At 38.4% G+C, this 6,000-nt stretch overlaps 1 protein-coding gene across 1 annotated transcript in view; it reads right to left on the bottom strand.

Annotated features, from left to right (window-relative positions):
* Positions 1 to 2,847: 2,847 nt before the first annotated feature.
* Positions 2,848 to 6,000, bottom strand: part of LOC113524044 (uncharacterized) — a 55,495-nt gene continuing 52,342 nt past the window's right edge. The window contains exon 3 of the transcript XR_008301264.1: positions 2,848 to 3,306. The gene's annotated coding sequence lies outside the window, so the exon portion shown is untranslated. The remainder of the gene's footprint in view (positions 3,307 to 6,000) is intronic.

Below are 6,000 nucleotides of genomic sequence, written 5' to 3'. Positions count from 1 at the left end.
AAATCACAGGTTTATATGAATGCCTTTGTCCTAATACACTATTGTTTCTATAGAAACAGCTCATTTATAGGAAAAGGAACATAAACAGATCAAAAAACATGAGAAGTTTATGTAACATGTATGGAAGGAGTCTCCAGTGTCAGCGCTTTGTAACAGTCAGAGGTAAAGCTGCAACTTTAGGTTACATGACAAGCTGCGTTGTTTTTTTTTGGCTTGTTAACTTCAAGCGAGAGAAAAAAGAGAGGCTGGTGATGGAAAGACTGTTTATAGCTGCTATAACGTAAGTTAGAATAAGAGCTAACTTGTCTTATGGACTTTCCACAACATTAAATGGAACTATAAATGAATAAAAAATGTGTTGTTCTTTAATAAGTTTTTTACAGATTGTAGATTTGGCAAATTTATAATATAAATAAAATACTTGGGGATGGGCTGCTACAGGAAAATAATCAACGCTGGGGTGGTACCAGTAGACCGTCACTGGTTATTCTGCTATGAGAGCACCACGCAGTGTTTTATTCATTTTTTTTTTTTTTATTTCAGAGAGTGATGCTGCATAATGATAGTCCTATGGTCCATGAACATTGTTGGATTTATAAATAATAATAATAATAATAAGAAGAAGAATAAAGAGGGGGGAAAGACAAGGATGACATGTCATTAGTCTGTGCCCCAGGGTAAGAAAAGAAAATATTTCAACATTCAACTCTGAATATAGATAAATTTACAATAGACCCACTACTGACCTCAGATGTGTAAAAAATAAAGAGTGTTACAAGACCACTTTTCCTTCCTCACTGATGATAGATAAACTGAAGACCCAAAGCTGCAAATGATCTCTTTATAGGAAGCCCTTTTTGTCACAGAAACCATCAGAGTATTACACTATATTTTCAGTATATAGTAGAAGATATACTCTGATATAAAACTATTTCTCAGTATATGTGTGTGTGTGTGTGTGTGTGTGTGTGTGTGTGTGTGTGTGTGTGTGTGTGTGTGTGTGCACTTTCACACGAAGCTGTACGACGCCAAAGAAAGAGGCCAGTGGCTGTGGTTGGGGCCCTGAAAGGGAGACACGTGTGAAATGAAGAGACAGAGACACACATGTGTTTGTCCCAAACATATGATAGCAAAAACATTGATTTACACCACAAGCTACAAGTTTTTAGAAAGATTCTGGTCAAAAGTTCAAGAAGTGGGGTGACATGTAAGAAAGAAATAGGAACTGAACTGAAAAATGTTTTATTTTATTGCTAATAAAACCTAAATGTAAGTAGAAAAGGCTGATCTGCCTGTGTACTGCCATGCACTTCACACACACACACACACATATATATATATATATATATATATATATATATATATATATATATATATATATATATATATACTGTATATTCTAGAAATGTATTTTGCCATATATTGCTTTTTATATATAGTAGAGCATGTCACATATGTACAAATTACATAAAAAAAGTAAATCAGTAAAATACAGAGAATCAAATTTGTCCCAGTTAAAAGAATGATGGATAATTCTGTATGTGCGTAGATTATTATCATTATGCAGATGATGTGTTCACAGTGTCTGAGGTTGGAAGTAAGTTCTTCAGGTAGAGAGAGAGAGAGAGAGAGAGAGAGAGAGAAGAGGGTGGAAAAAAGTTTCGGTGGTTTTTATGATCAAACCACGTCAGTGAAGTTTTCAGCTTTACATTACGATGTTACCACATCTTAGAGTATAAAAGACATCAATCACAGAAATTTCCACATAAGGCTCAGCCTTTCTGCTCTTCCCCACTTTATAGGCTTCATATGACTTATTACTGTTTCCTCCAGGTTAATCCAGCAGTTTCTTGTGGTGTTCAGAGAACAGCTTTCAATTCTTTAAAACACATGCACACACACACACACAAACACACACACACATGTACATCTTACTGTACACACATTTTAAAAATCTTTATCGATTGAAGGCAAAATCTATAAAATCAGCTCTCTTCAAAATGCAGTATTCACAACAAAAAGATGTTTCACAACTGAACTGAACTGAGGACTGATTATTTCTTTAGTCACTGACTTTGTATTTTTAGTGTTTATAAGTACAAAAAGTGGCTACAACATACACAACAATGAATAAATTAATGAATGGGAGTATCAAAAAATACAACCTAAAAAAAATTGTATGGTTTAGATCATAATTTTGCTTCCACGTTGACCTGGAACTCGAACGCTGGCATGGAGATCAATGGAGTTCCTCTGTTCTGAAGGTTACAACCAGCCTCATCAATATACATGGTAATCAAAATATAATTATACAAAAATATTCACAAGAGCATTCTCTGCCATGCTCAAGCATGCTCAAAGAATAGTTGCAGGTTCTTGTAAGTAATGTATCTTTTTGTCCACAGTAATAATCATGAATACTATGAAATTAATTCTAGGTGATAGACTGCTCTTGTGGAAACCTGACTATTTATTTATTGCTTAGGGAAGAGCTGAGAATCTACTCAACAAGGACACATAACATATTTGAAACACACAATGTGGTTGGTATGAGTGAAGTACTTGACATAATTAACAATTGACATGAGAGTAGGAGCCATTTTTTACATTTTGTTCATATTGTCTAATCTTTTACTTAACTGCTTTCTGGAGTGTGTGTGTGCCCTCTACAGGAAAAACAACACAATAAAGCCACAGGAGCTTAATGAGATGGTGAGGTCTGCTGGGAGCACAGGGTCTTTAGACTTTCTTCCTCTTCTTTGGCTTTTATAGTTGTGCTCTTTTCATTTACAGTGTAAATTTGCTTTGTAGTTTATTGATGATTTCAACAGTTAATTTTACATCAGTTTATTTCAATTATTGCAACATTCAAAATAAACCAACATTCATCCTGGACTTTAATCGATACAATTGAACACGGTGACCAAACAAAGAAGTGTCTAAAATTTCCCCAGTGGACTCAAGAAGTGACTAAGGACTTTATGATGTTTTTAATAATTATTACAATGAGTAATGTGGTTGACATGAGTAACATCGTTGTAGTTACTGGAAAATTACTGGATGTGAGTAGTGTAGATGATATGAGTAACATAACATAGTTGACATCAGTAACATAGTTGACATTCATGAGCTTTGAGTAAATAAGCTGTCACTGACATGAGAAACATTGTTGAGCTGAATAATGGGGCAAGATTTCTCATTAAGAGAGGCAGACAGTGTCAGAAAGACAGAAAGAGACAGACAGGTGTCTGTACCAGGGATCGAAGTGGCGCATTGCTCTGCTTCCAGTATGACGTTTCCAGTGACCTTTCCATCGCTCTGCTTCCAGTATGTTTCCAGTGACTGTATCCCTCCAGGGATCCCTCCAGGGATCCAGTTACTCCGGTGACCTTGAATCTCATACTGATTCTTTGGTTCAGTTTAACCTCCTGTATGTCACACACACACACACACACACATACACAACCTCACTTTTACTTTAGTAACCAATGTAAATGTGTAGTGAGTTTTGTATGGCTTTTCCAGCAAACTTTAGTTGTATTTCATTTTGTAAGGGTTGCTGCAATAAATTTTGTAATGTCTTATATATATATGCGGATTCTTTATTTTCTTTACATGATACAGAAGAAAAAAATATGTAATTTAAGTTTGACCTTTGTGTGACATCATTCTTAGTCACCCAGTTACATTGGGCCCTCTCAGTTCAGCATGTGACTAGAGAAAGTCAGCTGACAGACCGTTGATCTGAGGGTGTGTGTGAGCGTCCCTTATCCTGTGTTTTAATAAACTGCAGACATAGTCCACCAAAGAGCCTGGAGTCGGTGGTTCATTTGTGGTGCTGAATGAAATCCCCTAAAAATTTGGTTCCGCGACCCGGATTTCAAAAGATCAGCCGTCGCATATCGCCGGGAAGAACATTTGCCGACACCTTCTTCAACAAGATCTTTGGAGAGGAGATAAGCGGTAAAATTTAGACATGGACAATCATAGTTTTACACACACCAGAACACATAAGACCTCGCCAGATGCAAATGTTGAAAATGTTGTTACCCCTGTGAATGTTATTCCAAGTTTACCAAAGGTTTCCACTGGGTTGGAGCGGGGGGCTCTGTTGAATAGTATGTTAGAGCATGATATATCTATCCCACTAGACTCATTGTTCAGTAAAAATGCAAATCAGTCAGGTCAGGTTAGGTCAAGATGCAATTCACCAGCCTCTCATAGTGAAAGACATGGTGCAGCAGGAGGTGACCAACCAAATCAGTGGCAAACCATGGCAGATCTAATGAAGCAGCTAGGTAGTGAGATAGGTAACCAGATAGCTACCAGCATGTCATCAGCAGGGAAAAATGTCCACAGAGATAATTCAAATGTGCAGCAGTCTTCAGCATAACCTCCTGACTGGTCAAATCTCAACCTAATTATCAGACACCAAGAACCTCCAACATTCAGAGGTGACAAAACGGACAGATGCACCATTGGTGAATGGGAGGAGCTCATGCAGACGTATCTGAACAGAAAGGGATTTGATGTGTCAGAACAAGGCCAGGAGATTCTTGATAGACTGATGGGCTGTGCTAAAGATGTTGTAAGGACCTGCATTCGCAATAATCCCCTGATTAATGTGAGTAGAGACCCACATGTTATCTCTTCTATACTGAGACAGCATTTTGGGGATGCAGTTTCTTCTAATACTCCTCTGAGAGACTTTTATGAGACACTACCCAGGCACTCAGAGAGTGGCTTAGATTATTGGATCAGACTTAATAAGGCTGTAGACCTTGCAGATGAGTGCTTAAAGAGACAAGGAAACAGAGTTGAAGACCCTGGTCATGAAGTAACAGTGATGTTTGTTAGGCACTGTTCAGAGCCTACCTTGTATGTGGCTCTTCGGAATAAACCACTGGAGACAAAGACACACTGCTTTAAAGAGGGTTTACAAGGGTTTACATGTTACAAGACTGGGCACAGAGGCTTTGAATGCCCCAACCGAAAGCCATTGAAACAAGAAGCAACGAGAGGGTCCCCTGATCCTGAGTGTCCTTTAAACTAGTAAGCCCGAACTGTAAGGGCAACAGTGTGGGCACCAGCCAACTAAAGCCCCTGGAGAATTCAGTTAATGTTCAAGTCAAGATAGTTGACAGTCTGACTCAAAAAGCAAGGAGTGAAATTGAAGCGAGTACCTTTGAGAATAGTTGTTCACGTTTCCCTCAAGAACTGATTTATAAGAAAATTAATGATGAGGATGATCTTTTCCAAGCTCCAGCATTAGTTGAGGGACAAGTAGAACTCTTAGCCCTTATAGACAGTGGATCTGTAACCTGTACCCTGAGTGAATCAACTGAGCTTATACTTCAGGAGCACAATATCATCTGTGATAATGTGAGTAAACCCACAAAAAAAAGTACTCACTGGATGTGGAGGCAAGCAGGCAAAGCCAAAATGTGCTTATGAGTTGAATGTAGATCTGCTTGGATGCAAAATGACAGTCAATTTTTTAGTTGTTCCAGGCCAAGATGATGATATGATTGTAGGCTCTAATGTTTTGAGACATGTGACAAAGCAAGCCAAGAAAATGAGCTGGTATTGGGAAAGTATTTCTCAACCTGTCAAGGAAGACAATCATAACCCCCTTCTCAGTCTATTTTCTAATGTTGACCGTTGGCATGGAAATAAGATGCCAAAGAGAGTTGGTACTGTATTGTTGAGACTATGTGTGACACTGGAGCCACAACATGAGCATCTAGTCTGGGGAAGGTTGAAGGAAGAGGTCCCTCTGTCTGTTCTGAGTACTGTAATGGTAGAGCCTTCAGCTTCTGCACCAAAAAACATCATGATCACCTGTAGTGTGTGTCCACTGTGGGGTGACAAGTGGATCCCCATGAAGGTGATAAACATGCTGGATCGCCCCGTTATACTGTGTCGGAATTCTAAGATTGCTCAAGTGTATCCGTGTCTTGCTCTCAAAGAGATAGAGTTCTGAATCATGAATCGAGAGGG

The sequence above is a fragment of the Pangasianodon hypophthalmus genome, chromosome 29, assembly GCF_027358585.1.
Source record: "Pangasianodon hypophthalmus isolate fPanHyp1 chromosome 29, fPanHyp1.pri, whole genome shotgun sequence".
Taxonomy (NCBI): domain Eukaryota; kingdom Metazoa; phylum Chordata; class Actinopteri; order Siluriformes; family Pangasiidae; genus Pangasianodon; species Pangasianodon hypophthalmus.
This window is presented reverse-complemented; position numbering and strand designations above follow the sequence as displayed.